Source organism: Bos taurus, chromosome 27 (genome assembly GCF_002263795.3).
Source record: "Bos taurus isolate L1 Dominette 01449 registration number 42190680 breed Hereford chromosome 27, ARS-UCD2.0, whole genome shotgun sequence".
NCBI lineage: Eukaryota > Metazoa > Chordata > Mammalia > Artiodactyla > Bovidae > Bos > Bos taurus.
This window is the reverse complement of record NC_037354.1, coordinates 43,929,424-43,947,319: the sequence shown is the minus strand read 5'-3', so window position 1 is coordinate 43,947,319 and position 17,896 is coordinate 43,929,424. Positions and strand designations below refer to the sequence as shown.

Sequence of the window (17,896 nt, the reverse complement as noted above, 5' to 3'; positions counted from 1 at the left end):
TTTTCATGATATGCAGTTGGTACGTTTTTTCTGTAGAGCCAGAGAATATTTTCAGCATTTGAGTCATGCAGTCTCTGTTGCAGATTTCCAACTCTGCTGCTACACTTAAAGCATACCTAGACAATCTATATATAAGTGAGTATGGCTGTGTAGCAAAACATTTTATTTATAAAATAAGCAGCAGGTGTGCTTTGCCCCATGGGGCATAATTTGTAGACCCTTGCTCATGATAATTATATAATTTTATACCTAGAGAATTAAGCAGAAAGTGAATACATGGCCACTCCAAACAAGGGTTTTCTTTCTACCACACACACTTCAGATTTCCCCTCCCTAATTATCATTTTATTGGAACCTAAAGAGTCTATTTCTTGACATGTATCATCCATAATAAAGAACTCCTTTCCACACATTCCCTCCTGGTTATCTGTTCAGAGACAAATATCCTTATATTATTATTCGGCCCACTGTGTTAAGAGTCTTGTCAGCTGGGACTTTACACGGCAGGGCTTAGGTCTAGCTACTGGCCAGAAGGGAGAGTTATGACACAGCAGTTAAACCTTCATGCGAGTGCATGTATATTATTGTTAAATCCAACTACAAAATGCTCATCTGCCGTATATGTTTATGAATTTATTTAACAGAAATTAAATGCCTGTTATTTTTAAGGTCCTGTGCTTATACTGTTGTGACATACAGAAGAAGGTGGCATGATTCTTTCCAGGAGACGTAGAGCTTCAGCAGGGAAATGTAATGTTCATAAACTATTGTGAGTTGACTTAGGAGAATTGGATCCTATGTATTAATATTTTGGAGGAGCTAGAGATCAGTTTTCACTAAAATTCAATTCGGTTCAATTCAGTTAATGCTCCCCTACTACTGTCAGCAGACTACTAACTTTGCTCAGAATTGTGCAAGGCTTCTAACGGAATAACAAAAAAATAAATAAAACAAAGATATTTCCTTTCCTTACTTTAGGATATTAAGGAGGAAAAGCATGAATACACTGTTCAAACAACCAAAAGACCTTCCAAGGGCCTAGCTTCAGAAGTATCTCTACCACATAAAAAGTGGAAGCAGTAACAGAGTTTAATCTGTGGGCTCCAAAATCACTGCAGATGGTGACTGCCGCCGCGAAAATGAAAGACACGTGCTCCTTCGAAGGAGAGCCGTGACCAGCTCGTGGTGGCGCTAGTGGCTCTGATGTCCGACTCTCTGCGACCCCGTGGATTGCAGTCCAGCAGCTCCTCTGTCCATGGAGTCCTCTGGGCAAGAATACTGGAGTAGGCTGCCATTTCCTTCTCTATGGGATCTTCCAGACCCAGGGATTGAACTCAGGTCTGCTGCATTTCAGGCAGATTCTTTACCATCTGAGCCACCTGGGAAGCGCAGTGACAAATCTAGACATTATATTAAAAAGCAGAGACATGACTTTGCCAACAAAGGTCCATATAGCCAAAGTTATGGTTTTTCCAGTAGTCATGTATGGATGTGAGAGTTGGATCATATAGAGGGCTGAGCGCTGAAGAATTGATGCCTTCAAAATGTTGTTTATTCTCCAGTCTTCTCCAAATTGTCATTAATTTAGAATTAAGTAGCAAAGAAAAATAAAATGTCTAATAAGGTTACCAAACAATGCCTGAAAATGGCAATGTGGCTCATTTAAAAGGAACGGTAAGAAGAAAAATGGAGAAGACAATGGCAACCCACTCCAGTACTCTTGCCTGGGAAATCCCATGGACGGAGGAGCCTGGTAGGCTGCAGTCCATGGGGTCGCGAAGAGTCAGACTCGACTGAGCGACTTCACTTTCACTTTTCACTTTCATGCATTGGAGAAGAAAATGGCAACCCACTCCATTATTGTTGCCTGGGGAATCCCAGGGACAGGGGAGCCTGGTGGGCTGCCATCTACAGGGTCGCACAGAGTCAGACACGGCTGACGTGACTTAGCAGCAAGAAGAAAAATGCAGTGGAGGAAGAGAAACAAGTATATTGTTAATATACTGAATTTACAGAAATACACTGAAGGCCAGACTCTTGAGAGTCCCTTGGACTGCAAGGAGATCCAGCTGGTCCATGCTAAAGGAAATCAGTCCTGAATAGTCATTGGAAGGACTGATGCTGAAGCTCCAATGCTCTGGCCACCTAATAGGAAGAGTCTAAAATCTAGTTTTAGGTCAAAGGAGTGTAACTATCTCCTAGCAGTCAATAGAGTCAAAGACCCTCAAGTGTTGATATTGGATAATCTATAATTATGCCAAAATATGTAGAGTCAACACAGATATGTTAGAACTCAAGGTAGAACTGCATGATGCATAAGGCGAAGCCTTCCGTGGCAACGGTGTGTATGTGAAGGATGTTACATCATCAGTGAAGAATTGTACTGGACAATCCGGCACATATCTGCTCCAAGGCACATAGAATTCAACACAGCAGAAACAATCAACCAACAGGAAAGAAACAGTAATGGCAATGAGAAGACCATCATACACACACGAATCTTTCATCCACAGTACAAAATGGCCTTCGGTGTATTTTTGTAAATTCAGTGTACTAACAATATACTTGTTTCTCTTCCTCCACCATGTGTTTTTCTTACCATTCCTTTTAAATGAGCCATTTTACCATTTTCAGGAATTGCTTGGTAACCTGATTAGACATTTTTTTTTCTTTGCCATTTAAGTTAATTCTAAATATGCTGTTATTAACCCAAAATGTTTATTTAACATACCACGGTCAGGGAAAGCTCATTATTCCACACATGTAAATCAGACGGCAAGTAAAACTATTTTCTCAGCCTCTGAACAGGTTAACAGAAGATGGTATATTTTTACCGGAATAACACATCCTGTGCTCAATTACAGTAATACTTTCTCTAACCGCATTCTCAGTTCCTTGTGGACATGTTATCCATCTGTTACGTAGATGCTCAAGGCAAACCACACTTTCCTAAATAAAACTTTATTTTAGAGGTGACGTTTTAGGTTCTTTCATAGTCTATAGATTGCCTAAAATATGGAACTTTAAAAGATCACAACATCAGCGCACAAGAATTATGAAAAAAAAAAAAACAAGATTCATTTTACCTCTATTTCATTTGGAGTTTATTATTATTATTTTACATTTAAAGAGCTTGTTTTCCCTCCTACAAAAGTTATGTGCTGCATAAAATGCTTTGAGGGACCCAGAAACAACATTATAAAAGCCCATTGGCACATAGATTACAGCAACTGAAAGAGATGACTTCATCGTCTCATTTAAAGACTACCATTCTGTGCTAGTGGGTAGGAGAACTCTGTCAAGGCAGGGGCACACTGTTAAATAGTGTAAGAGTCGGGTGAGACTTGAAACCCTCTTCAGAGGCAATATACATGCATTCTACCGTCAACTTCCCGAACATGAAGTCATCAACTCATTTTTTTAAATTATTATTATAGTCATTGTTATTAATTATAACACCCATAGAAACTATCACAAACCTTCATATTAAATATCTCTTCAACGGGGGACATCTCTACCTCCCACAAAGGTGTCTTTCCTAAAGCAGGAGTATATACCACATTTGGACAGCAACCCTGATATTGCCAGGTTTGCAGTTGAGCAAAATCTACTAACTTGAACAAGCATTATTAAGCTACCGTCTGAAGGATTAATAATGAACAACTGACAAGCTAAATACAGGCTTAAGAAGTAATGCATGTTCTTAATGATACATTTCAGATGTACTCTTAAGCAAAAAAGATTGCATAATATTCTTAGCTTTTGATGCTATATAAAGAGAAAAAGAAAATCTGTATATATTATAGTAATTTGTTAATGTCCCTTATTTTAAATCCAGATTAGATTCTTATACTAGAAGACAGAAAGTTAAACCTAAAAGTGAGGGTTACCGGGCACAGAAGCCTTTTTGTAGACTCAAGAAGCCTTTTGCAAGACTCAAGCCTCCACAGCCTTCCCTGAGCTCCAAAGGGCAGATTTGAATAGGGACTAATCAGAGGCAGAGCAGCCAGGATTAAAGGGACCGGAAAAGCGGGGAAGTGTGTCAAGACTAGGAGCCCGAAGACTTGAGGTGAGACTGTTGCTGCTGTTGTTCAGGTGCCAAGCCATGTCCGACTCTCTGTGACCCGTGGACTGCAGCAGCGCAGGCCTCCCCATCCCTCACAGCTCCTGGAGCTTGCTCAGACTCACGTGCATTGAGTCTGTGATGCCATCCGACCATCTCACCCTCTGTCGTCCCCTTCTCCTCCTGCCCTCAATCTTTCCCAGCGTCAGGGTCTTTTCTAATGAGTCTGTCCTTCGCATCATGTGGCCAAAGTATTGGAGTTTCAGCATCAGTCCTTCCAATGAATATTCAGGACTGACTTCCTCCAGGATGGACTGGTTGGATCTCCTTGCAGTCCAAGGGACTCTCAAGAGTCTTCTCCAACACCGCAGTTTAAAAGCATCAATTCTTCAGCGCTCAGCCTTCAGTTACGGTCCAGATGAGATTAAGGAAGTGCAGACCCCGTAGCCAATCTCATCTTATCAGTAACTCCACCCTGGAACCACTGTTACAAATCCCCTTATCAAATCCCCTCCCCAGGTTGGGGCGCGTAGTTGATGGCAGGAGGCTGCTATGTCCCTGTTCACCTGGCAAAGCAGTAAAGCTCTCTTTTCTACTTCAGCCAAAGCTCTGTTTCTGGGATTCAGTTTGGCACTGGTACACAGAGCCAAGTTTTCAGCATCAGAACCAATCTAAGATATTATTTCAATACTTTGTTCCCAGAGCAGAGTATCAAAAGCTGTTCAGTAAAGTACATGTGGGTTTTTTAAAAAGAGAATTGCAATTTAGCATTAGGGAAAATTTTCCTTTACCTTAGATGAAAACAGATAAGGTCAAAATTGGTAAAGAGAAGGTTTGTAAGTAAAAACAACAAAACAAAAAAGACTGATTATATATGCCATTGCGGAATTAAAACAAAGTCAAATGTACAGACTACACATTCCCAATTTTAAATTCGAATAGTCAACCCAAAAATATTCCCTAAATAATTCACAGCTGCAAATTTAAAGAACATTTCAGTGGTGGAGAGTTAAATATTTTTGTGATAATTCCTCCAGATAGGAAGTTTATATTCTTTCTAAAATCAAACAGGACCCTGTGGGGCTCCTGGCCACGGAGGGCGTTCAGTCCCGTGCTCCGTGACTCCAGCCTCCCTCACCTTCCCTAAGCCCCAAAAGGCAGTTTTGAAACAATCTGGGAAGGGAAGAGGGCTTCCTTGATAGCTCAGTTGGTAAAGAATCTGCCCGCAATGCGGGAGACCTGGGTTTGATCGCTGGGTTGGGAAGATCTCCTGGAGAAGAGAAAGGCGACCCATACAGGGATGCAAAGAATAGGGAGGAGCAGACAGGAAACAGTTGTGCAGGCTCCGGGCGGGTCCTGGGTCCAGCCGGAGGGATACACGTGGATGTTAGTGCTCTTCATACCAACAAGAGGCCACTTGAGGCTACTTTAAAGGAAACAGAGCAGCTCATCAAGAAGACTACCAGAGACCACATTAGAGGAGTGGAGGCCCTGCTCACACCCTAAGCTTATCAGGAACCGCACCCTTGAAGCATTGCTACAAAGTGTCAGTCTGACTCTTCCTGACCCCATGGACTGCAGCCCCCAGGCTCCTCTGTCTATGGGATTCTCCAGGCAAGAATATTGGAGTGGGTTGCCATGCCCTCCTCCAGGGGATCCTCCCAATCAGGGATGGAATCCAGGTCTCCCGCACTGCAGGCAGATTCTTTACCGTTTGAGCTCCCGGGAAGCTCCCTGGGCACAAAACCCCCCAATCCTCTCAGTTGCAACACAGAGTTTTGAGGACAAGAGCCAGCTATGTCTCCCTTTGCTGGTAATGCAGTAAAGCTCTTCTTTTCTACTTCACCCAAAACTCTGCCTTTGAAATTTGATTCAGTACTAGTGCACACAGGCTGAGCTTTCAGCATCGTTCCTGACCAAGATCACAGTTTTCAATAAGTATGGCTCAACTCGTTGACTCTTTTTATAAGCTATAATTTAAAATGCCCATGCATGCTGGGCAGGCTATCCAGAGACAAATTCCCCCATGATATTTCTTTTTATTAAGACGTTAGTCCTTAAAAAAGGGCAAACCCTAGCTCTGGTTTCATCATGGTAATCAAAGACTAGATTCAAGATCTGGGTGCATTTCTACACAGGAAATAAATTAATTTACCATTAAATAAATACATCCTATCTTCTAGCAAAGCTGAATAAAACTTCCAAGTGTACATATGTGTGATTTATGTAAAAAGTAGTGTAAGCAGATAGGTTAGGGGTTTCCTGGAGAAAGAGAACCAGGCATGACTCTCAGTAATTAAAGATCTTAAGGAAGGGAATAAAGAAGCAAGGAAGTATCAGGCAAGAAACTGTAGTGCAGCTTTGGGGTACAGCCCTCAATCCTCAAGAAACAGATCTAACAGCATATCTTAGAGTTCTGCAGGAACAAAGGTCCCCACCCAGGTAGAAGATGGAATGACGACTTTGACCATCCTGACTTTGATCAACTAAAATTTGGACTCTGTTGAACTTTTGCCCCAATTCTATAGTACAGAAGGCCTGTATTAGAAAAGAAAAAAAATTTTAATTTGAAAATCTAATCTTCCATTAAAATGAAATTAGATTAGAAATTCTAAATTAAATTATTAATAAATTAATAATCTACTTTACAACTTCTAATTCTAAAAATTAACAATCTAATTTAGATTATTTAATTATTAATCTAAATAAACAGATTAATTATTTAGATTAATTTAATTTAGCTTATTTATATTAATTAATTAATAATATAAATTGATTAGATTATTAATGAATAATTAGATTGTTAATTTTCCCAAGAAAAAGAAAGCTGAGCACCAAAGAATTGATGCTTTTCAACTGTGGTGTTGGAGAAGACTCTTGAGAGTTCCTTGGACTGCAAGGAGATCAAACCAGTTAATCATAAAGGAAATCAGGCCTGAATATTCATTGGAAGGATTGATGCTAAAGCTGAAACTCCTATAATTTGCCCACCTGATGCGAAGAACTGACTCAAGTGAAAAGACCCGATGCCGAGAAAGATTGAAGGTGGAGCATGAGATGGTTGGATAGCATCATCGACTTGATGGACATAAGTTTGAGTAAGCTCCGGTTCTTCTTGATGGACAGGGAAGCCTGGAGTGCTGTGGTCCACGGGGTTGTGAAGAGACAGACACAACTGAGCAACTGAACTGAACTGAATCTTCCGCTTTAGAAAACTAGAAAGCAAGGCAATGCAACCCAAAAGCAAACAGAAAAAAGAAATAATAAAATTTAGAAATTATTGGCATTGAAAACAGGAAATCAAAAGAATAAAATCAACAAACCTGAAACTTGGTTCTTTGAAAACATCATTAAAATTGGTTAATCTCTAGCCAGGCTAGCCCAGGAAAAAAGAGAAGACACGAATTACTATTATCAGAAACATTATCTCCTACAGGGGTAAAAATGAAAGTAAAAGGAATATGATGAACAATTCTATGCCCACAAATTTGATAATTTAGATGAAATGTACCACTTAACTGAAACACATACATGACCAAAACTCTCACAAAGAAAAATTCAGAGCTAACCAAGCCTGTAAAGATTAAAGAAATTGAATAAATCATTAACCTTCTAAAAGAAAGCACCATGCTTGATGGGTTCACTGGTGAAGTATACTAAACATTTATGAAAAAAATGATTCCATTTCTCTATAATTTCTTCTGGAGAACAGAAACAAGAACACCTGTAACTCATTCCATGTGATAAACATCTCCCTAACACTAAAACTGGGCAAAGACATAAGAAAGAAAAACTATAGATGAATATCATAAAGTTAGCTGCAAAAATTCTCAAAAACTTATCAAATTTTATCCAATAGCATATAAAAAAGAATTATACATCATGAGCAAATGAGATTTGGTTCAGGTAATACCAGGTTAGACATTCAAAATCAATGTATATAATCTATTGCACCAACAGGCCATAGAAGAAAAAAAAATCACTCAATCATATCAAAAACTGCAGAAAATCATTTGAAAATATACAACATCCATCAAAAAAAACTGTAAGAAAACCAAAAATAGAGAACAACTTCCTCAAATTGATAAAATCTACAAAAAACAAAAAAACAAACAAACCGATAGTTAACATCAGACTTAATGGTGAGAAAAGATAATGAGCTTAAGGGGTAGCTTTTCCACTAGGGTCAGTAACAAGACAAGTTCTTTTTTTCCCAGTTCTATTCAGTTAGTAAATACTGGGAGACCTGCCTAATGCAATGAGACAAGAAAAGGAAATAAAACATATACAGATTGGGAGGGAAGAGACAAAGCTGTCTTTGTGTTCAGATGCTGTGACTGTACATGCAGAAAATCCCAAGGAATTGACTGACATGAACAAAATCTAGCAGATATAAGCTCTTAGGAGTAAATTAACTATTACAATAAGATTACAAGGTACGAGGGTAATATACAAGTTATTTGCTTTCGTATACACCAGTCAGAAACAGTTGGAATTTTAAATTAAAACACAGTAGCATTTATGTTAATAACAAGAATGACAACAGAAATGTACATAAGGGTAGAACTGACACCATGTGCAAGAGCTGTATGTGGAAGACTACACTCTCTGATGAAAGAAAAGAGAGAATAACTGCATGAAAGGAGCAATATGGACAGCGAGTCTCAATATTGTTAAGATGTCATTTCTTTCCAACCTGAACTAGAATTATGACACAATCTCAGTTAAAATCCCAGCAACTTGTTTGTTCAATACTGTCAAACTGATTTGAAAATTTATATGGAGAGAAAAAAGACCCACAGGGGTCAATAGGATACTGAAGAAGAAGAAAGCTGAAGGACTGACATACTTCATGATATACTAATTCATGTATGTATATATATGCTGATATACCAAATTCAAGATATATAATATATAACCAAGTAATCAAAGTCTACGTGATCAAGGCAGCATGGGATGGGTGAAGAAATAGACATGTAGATAAATGACATATAATAAACAGACCCCAGAAATACACACACAAACACACGTAATTAATCTCTGATAGAGGGGTGCAGGCACTTCAGTAGAGAACAGATAGTCCCATGACAAATGCAGCTCAACTGAAAAGCAACAGTTGAGATGCTGCTTTTCAAAACCACAGGTCTAGATGCTAACCACACCACTGTTACAAAAGGTATTTCAGCATGGGTCACAGACACGAAGGCCAAACACAAAACGATAAAGCTAGAGGATAACACAAGAGATAATGTAGGTGACTGTAGGTCTGAAGATGGAATTTCAGGCAGCAGAAGTGTGCCGTGAAAGAAAAAATAAGTTGGATATTGTTAAAATTTTAAATGTCTGCTGTTTCAAATACACTGTTCAAAGAAGTAAAAGACAAGCCACAAACTGGAGAATATATGTGCAGAACACCTAACTGTTAAAGGATTTGTATCCAAATACACAAAAACTTTTAAAATTCAACAATAAGAAAACAAACAACCTGATTACAAATGGACAAAGGAGCTGAGCAGACGTCTCAATAGAGAAGGGATCTAGATGTTTAATAAGTGCATGCAAAGCACTGAATATCAAGTCATTAGGAAACCGCACAGTAAAACCACAGCGAGCTACAGCCACACACCTACGATCACAGCTAAACATCCCCAAACTGACAAGACCAACTTCTGCTGAGAATGTAGAGCAACAAGGATTCATTGCTGGTGGAACTGTATAATGGTACAGTCACTTTTTCATAAAGTGTGGCTGATTCTTACAAAGTTACATGTGTTGTTGTTCAGTCACTAAGTCGTGTCCGACTCGTTGTGACCCCATGGACCGCAGCGTGTCAGGCCCCTCAGTCCTTCACCAACTTCCAGAGTTTGCTCAAATTCATGTCCATTGAGTCAGTGATGTTGTTACCCAACCATCTCATCCTCTGCCACCCTCTGCTCCTTTGCCTTCAATCTTTCCCAGCATCAGGGTCTTATTGGAATGAGTCATCTCTTCGCATCAGGTGGCCACCTTATTAGAGCTTCAGCTTCAGCATCAGTCCTTCCAAAGAATATTCAGGGTTGATTTCCTTTAGAATTTTCTGGTTTGATTTCCTTGCTGTCCAAGGGACTCTCAAGAGTTAAATATAGTCTTTATCATATGATCAAGTGATCACATTCCTATATATTTACTCAGTTCATTGAAAACATATGTCCATACAAAATCCTGAACAGAGCTTTACTAATAACTACAAAAATCTATAAGTAACCAAGATGCCCTTCTAGAATTGTATTAATAAACAAACTGTGGTATATCCATACAATGGAATATTACTCAGCGAATAAAAGAAATGAGCCATTAAGTCATTAGAAACATAGAGGAAACTCACATGCATGTTGCTGAGTGAAAGAAGCCAGACAGCATGCTACATTCTGTGTGATACTAACTTTATGGCATTCTTTAAAATAAAGGCACAAATGATAGAGAAGGTAAAAAGAAAAGTGGTTACTGGGAATTCTCAGGAAAGTGAAAACAGATGAATAAGTGAGGCACAGGGAATTTTCAACGTGAGAAAACCATATGTGTGATACTGTAATGATGAATACCTGTCATACATTGCTCAGCACTCTGTGGGTCACAGAGTGAAACTTATGTGTAGTGTAGACTTCAGGTAATAGCAATGTATCATCTTTGGTTCATTAACTGCAACAAAGTATTATGTTGATGCAACTGGTTGATAACAGGGAAAATTTGGGAATTTGCTATACTATCTGCTTGATGGACTTCCCTGATAGCTCAGTGGTAGAGAATCTGCCTTCCAATTCGGGAGACTCGGGTTTGATCCCTGGGTCAGGAAGCTCTCCTGGACAAGGAAATGGCAACCCACTCCAGTATTCTTGCCTGGAGAATCCTATGAACAGAGGAGCCTGGTGACTACAGTCCATGGGGTCACAAGAGTTGGACATGATTTAGTGACTAAACAATAGCAACAACAAATCTGCTCAATGGTTCTTCAAACCTAAAACTTCTGGAAAGTAAGGTTTACTAATTAAAAAAATATTTATTACTGTCAACTTAAAATTAAAAATGGCTATCAATAATCCAAATGAAAAATCTTCTAGCTTACACACACACACACATACACTGTTACACCATTGACCCTTGGACAGCACAGGGGTTTAAGGGTGTCTACCCTCCAAAGTGTCCAAAATCCCCATTATAACTGGCCAGTTGGCCCTCCATATCTGTGGTTCCACATCCATGGGGTCAACCAACTATGGAACATATAGTACCATGCATGCAGGCTGAGTCACACAGTCATGTCTGCCTCTGCGTGACCCCACGGACCGCAGCCCACCAGGCTCCTCTGTCGGAGGGATTCTCCAGGCGAGAATACTGGAGTGGGCTGCCATGCCCCCTTCCGGGGGATTTTCTCTCCCCAGAGAGCGAGTCCATATCTCTTCCGTCTCCTGCATTGGCAGGCGGGTTCTTTACCTGCCTGGGTGCCTAGTGCCACCTGGGGAGCCCTGTAGTAGTATAGTACGTATTTACTGAAAAAAAATCACATGTAAGTGGACTCTTGCAAGTCAAACCTGTGTTCTTCAAGGGTCACTTGTCTGTACATATACAATTGCATATGTATGATTATACATGTTTATGATTATATATGCTTACACCTATGTATCATGAGCATGTATGCCAGCTTTTCCTCTGTGAGCTGATGTTAGCCTCTGCTGGCACACTTTCTTAGAGTAACCCTCATGTCTCCTCTCTCTTTCCTATCCTTGATGGTGATGACATTGCTGCATTTACTCACGTAATTTTAAACGATGTTTGCCATGTAGTAGGTGCTCAGTAAATACTTGTTAAACTGAGCAGTGTGTGAAGAAATGAGTAAGCATCATGATTACCAGTCTAGTAAATGGTTATATCTTCTATTAGAACTATGTATCTTTGTGAGAGATTTAAGTAAAGTAGCAATTGCAGCCAAGAGTTTCTTTTAACTAAATTGAGAAACAGATTTTGAAATTATGCTGTTATTTTGATTAATGGTTATTTTTGATAAAATATTTGTCTTATATAATGTAAATACAATGCACATATTAAAATGTTTTTAATATATCCTATTCCATGTCTGCATTTGAAGATATTTATATACATTGTTATCAGAGTAGATTATTTATGGTATAAATGCATAAATATACATAACATGATAAAAACAATATATAAACTTACTGGTATTGATGCATGATTAAATATATTTGGAGATAGCTGCTTTTCACAATGCAGATGTAATAAGGTTTATTTTTATTTAAGTGTGCTTGACACTGCATTTTCCTATAGTGCTTTCTATACTGACTGTAAACTCTTTGAGGGCAAGAATTATCTTTCATTATATGCATATTCCTAACACCCTGCACCACTAGAACTTATATATAAGTCCTAGTGGTGCAGGGTGTTAGGAATATGCATATAATGAAGTTGACTCATTGGAAAAGACCCTGATGCTGGGAGGGATTGGGGCAAGAGGAGAAGGGGATGACAGAGGATGAGATGGCTGGATGGCATCACCGACTCAATGGACATGAGTCTGAGTGAACTCCGGGAGTTGGTGATGGACAGGGAGGCCTGGCGTGCTGTGATTCATGGGGTCGCAAAGAGTCGGACACGACTGAGCGACTGATCCTATCCTATCCTATATATATATATATAACCAGACTCTGAGGTTATGAAGAAGTGGTTGCTTGCCCTGGGTAGTAAAATGGCCCGAGAGAAAGTTTGCGGAGTGTGCAAACCTACAGTGAAGGAGGGAGGAAGCATCACAGACGACAGCAGATCTGCAGCTGATTCCACAGCCACGAGCCTCCTGCCTTGATAACACGGTTCCTCTCAACATGCACTTGGATCCACGTAACTCAGAGTATAGAGTGTGCACACTGATAACATTGGTATTAATAACAGAGGATGTCCACAGAACAGTTGTAACTTTTATTTACAGTTGAGTGACCGTCCTGCAGCCACCCCAGGACGCCAAAACTGTGACCCTATTTCCTACCAGCGGATCTGTGTGAACGGAAAGCAGAGATCCAGGTCAAACCAAGGTCACTGCACCACACAACTTAGGCTCACTCCGCCTTTTAAAGTCGACCTGTATTCGTATCTAATGGATCTTGATAACTTTAAATACATTTTGAAATGAAAAAGTGCATACATTTCTGTAGACAGCTAGATGACGGAAAGAATGCTGGGGTTTATGAACACAGACGTGTGAGTAAGCATTTCACGTACATTAGGCATATTGCACATGTCATCACCTTCAGAGCCACAGCGAGCCCAGGAGTTGCATGTGTGTTTATTATTACTATTTCCTTGTGGCCACGCTTGGTCTCTCTTGCTGTGCAGGGCTTCCTCTAGCTGCTGCGAGCGAGGGCTGCTCTCCAGGTGCGGCGCTTGGCTTCTCCTGGTGGTGCCTCCTCTTCTGTGGAGGGCGGGCCTCAGTAGCTGCTGTGCAGGGGCTTGGGCATGCGGAATCTCCCCAGGGGTCACACTCGCATCTCCTGCATTGGCAGGCAGATTCTTAACCACTGGACCACCAGAGAAGTCCAAGGTATACTTTTTAAAGTAATTTTATGGATGAATTAATCTCCTAAAGTTGAAGATCCAAAGCCACACAGCTAGAGAGAGGCAGAGAAGGACATACCACTCTCAGCTCTCTGCTTTTTCTCACTATCTCAGCTCTCTGCTTTTTCCCACTATCTCAGCTCTCTGCTTTTTCCCACTATCTCAGCTCTCTGCTTTTGCTCACGTATACTGATACTGTCTCCTGTGCGTTTCTCTGTTGTTGTTCAGTTGCTCAGTCACGTCCAATTCTGTGCAGCCCCATGGACTGCAGCACACCAGGCCTCCCTGTCCTTCACCGTCTCCCAGAGTTACTCAAACTCATATTTGTTGAGTCGGTGATGCCATCCAACCATCTCATCCTCTGTCGCCCCTTCTCTTCCTGCCTTCAATCTTTCCCAGGATCAGGGGCTTTTCCAATGAGTTGGCTCTTTGAATCAGGTGGTCAAGGTATTAGAGCTTCAGCATCAGTCTTTCCAATGAATCTTCATTCAGGGTTGATTTCCTTTAGGATGGACTGGTTGGATCTCCTTGCAGTCCACAGGACTCTCAAGAGTCTTCTCCAACACCATAGTTCAAAAGCATCAATTCTTTTGTGCTCAGCCTTCTTTATGGTCTAACTCTCACATTCATACATAACTACTGACAAAACCATAGCTTTGACTAGATGGACCTTTCTTGACAAAGGGATGTCTCTGCTTTGTAATATGCTGTGTAGGTTGGTCATAGGCTTTCTTCTAAGGAGCAAGCATCCTTTAATTTCATGGTTGTAATCACCATCTTCAGTGATTCTGAAGTCCAAAAAATACAGTCTGTCACTATCTACATTGTTTCCCCATCTATTTCCCATGAAGGGATGGGACCAGATGCCATGATCTTTGTTTTTTGAATGTTGGATTTTAAGCCAGTTTTTTTCACTCTCCTCTTTCACCTTCATCAAGAGGTTCTTTAGTTCCTCTTTACTCTCTGCCATGAGGGCACTGCCATCTGCATATCTGTGGTTATTGGGTTATTGATATTTTTCCCAGCAATCTTGGTTCCAGCTTATGATTCATCCAGCCTAGCATTTCACACAATGTATTCTGCATATATGTTAAATAAGAAGGGCAACAATATACAGCTTTGACAAACTCCTCTCCAAATTTTGAACCAGTCTGTTGTTTCATGTCCAGTTCTAACTGGTGCTTCTTGACCTGCATACAGATTTCTCAGGAGGCAGGTCAGGTGGTCTGGTATTCCTGTGTCTTTAAGAATTTTCCACTGTTTGCTGTGATCCACACAAAGTTCTGTACATTTCTGCTTATGAAATACACCATGTTAAATACTTCCTTCTACTTACGAAATAAGCCGTGTTTTCATGGTCACAAAGCCTTACACTCATTTGTTGTCCTCAACCTCCCATCAGATCACAGCTTCCTTCAACGCACCCTTCATTGCATTTCTCACACCCACTCACTCCTTTCGGATCCCACCTTAGTCACTGGCTTAGACCCTTTTCACTTCACGGCTTGAACATTAAACTGAATTCCACCTTCAGCGTATTGCTTCCGAAGTCGCCAAGTGTGGCATCTCTCAATACCACTTCAAGTCTACTGCTTGCCCGTAAGGTCAGCATGTCTTTGGAGACCGCACTCTGCAGCCTCATTTTCTTCAGGCACCTGATCTGCTCCACTGTGAGCGCTGTGTCTCCTCGTGCCTGCTGTTCTCAGCTCAGCTGTGCTCAGGCTCCTCACACATGCACAGCCTCCTCCCTTCCCCCTCAACCAGCGCAAATTGGTCCACCTTTGATCGCCGACTGTGGGTCCACTCTGAGGAAAAGTGGAAGTGTCACTTCCACTGCTGTATCATCCTGTCATCATTGTTCTATTTGTACATCATCCGGTTCTATTTGCACAGACGATCATAGCACCGCTACTCTCAGCACAGCTTCCCTGGTGGCTCAGCAGTAAAGAATCCACCTGCCAATGCAGGAGACACGGGTTCAATTCCTGGGCCAGAAAGATCCCCTGGAGAAAGAAATGGCAACCCACTCCAGTATTCTTGCCGGGGAAATCTCATGGGCACAGGAGCCTGGCGGGCTGCAGTCCAGGGGGCTGCAAAAGAGTCAGACAGGACTTAAAAACTCAACACAATAACAACTCAAAGAGTAGACTGTGGGAGACCCTGGATGGTTAGTTAACCATTTCCTACTGCTCTGCATTAAGATAAGGTAGAAACTGAAAGAAAGTATTTAAATCCTTGACATCAACTTACCATTAGTGTTACATGAACATGTGGCGATTTAAAAGTATCCATTTTCAATGGATTGGAAGTTAAAAACCAAGAAATATAAAGCAGATCCTTCATCATATATGGTTTGAGAAGTCTTGCTTTATAGTATTTTAAAAAATATTCACACATAAATTATTCAATTTATGCTGAGATATCATGAATACATATTGTTTTCATTTTATAAATGTGAAAATAAAAGCAAAAAATAATGAGGGACAGAAAATGTATATGATTTACCAAAACATGTATTTTGATAGTGGTAAATGTTTCCATTTCAAATCTGGGGATCCCTCCTCTCTGTTCTGTTACTTATTTCTAGGGGAGCTGCACAGTGCCTGTCTCCTGCCTGGATGAAATGGGATAGACAAAGTAGTTCACCATGGACCACTGATGAGCTCCTGGCCACTTAAAGGTTTCATTCACCTACCAATACAAATCAATCAAGCATTTGTCTTCAAGACAATGAAAGAATACAATATATATTCTCTCTAGTGAGAGTTACTCTTTCCCTTCATTTACCCTTTCAAGTAACTAACACTTACTCCATTTATTGAACACCTACTGTATCCCAGCCATTGCACCCAGCTGGGTATACATGAAGAACGAAATAGCTACAAGTCACAGGCAGAAAGTAACCCAGGAGTTTTGAAAAGTTTTCTCATGTTTCATGTGATTTTAGGTATCATTTGAAATCACTGGAAACTCAATTTTCCTATTTCATAGTTTAAAAAAAAAAAAAAAGCTTTGAAAGGATTCCATCTAATGTGGAAATAAAATTCTGCACAGCTACAGCATGCTGCAAGCTAGTAAGCATTAGCTTCTGCCTAAATGGTCTTTCTTTCTCTAATTGCTTTCTTCAGGATTGCTAATCTTCCAAAGAATCATTGTTTACATTATGCCTTTGCCCATTAACCAGAGGAGCATTTTTTTCCCACCCTTTCCCCACTCTAAGGAAAATTCAGAGGAACTGTTAACACAATTAAAGCTCAGTTTAATTTCTACGTTCCATTTGCATTTGCAATAAAACACCACGACTGTGGATCCTGGAGGGTTTTGCGTGTCACGGGATCAGGTTTGTTCCGTCCTGTGTGACCTGTGCAGAAAGAAGGCAAGGCTTCCCACGGAGGACACCAAAGCACTCAGATCCCATAAGCAAGGTCATTTTGGATGCTCTGTTTGCACAGGAATACGCCTCATAACAGCTACCCTGTTTCCTCGCTCTGTGAAGCTGAGAATCAACCCAGCAACACTATGCCCAGATACCTATTGCAGCCTGCAGTCAGGTCTCGAAAGCACAGTGGCTCAGAATTTTGATCCACTGAGGAAATCAATTCAAGAGCAGACGCCCTCAATCTATGACCCATTCTCTGAGCCAGTGATTCTAGGTAGCACGCACATTCCCAGAAACGTGTTAGATTAGAAGGATGGCAGTGGCGTCGTACAGACTTTGGTAGTTATTGAAAGTTAATTAATTTACCTTGACCTTTCCCTGGAACTGTAAAGCGCAATAGACTACTAGTGATAATTGATTTTGGAGAGCCTCCGAAATGGTTCAAGGAAAACACAGCTGTGCTGTGTAACAGTTCTTGTTTGCTCTGGATTATAAACTATTTTTAGTACTTAGTTAATAAAGCTGATTTTCTTAAGGGGCCTGCAGTAGAATGCATGAGCTGGCGTGTCAGATGCTGTTGGAATTGGGATTTGCAATGGATGAACCCAAGAAAATTAACTCCGCTAATGCTGCTTGATGTTTAGAGCTGAGGCCTTGGTTTTGCCTGCTTGTGGAGATAATTCATGGAGGTGGTTGTAACCTGTTTCATGGCTTCCCCAAATAAACCTACTTTTGTAGCCATAGACGGATTATTACAGTCTATCTCACTTTATGCATAATATTTCATTAATTGAAATTATAACAGCAAAAAATGACAATTTCAAAACACAATGATAAGCAACATGTATAAATTACTC

At 40.4% G+C, this 17,896-nt stretch overlaps 1 protein-coding gene across 1 annotated transcript in view; it reads right to left on the bottom strand.

Moving 5' to 3' along the window:
* Positions 1-17,896, bottom strand: part of ZNF385D (zinc finger protein 385D) — a 986,289-nt gene that overhangs the window by 489,409 nt on the left and 478,984 nt on the right. The window lies entirely within an intron of this gene.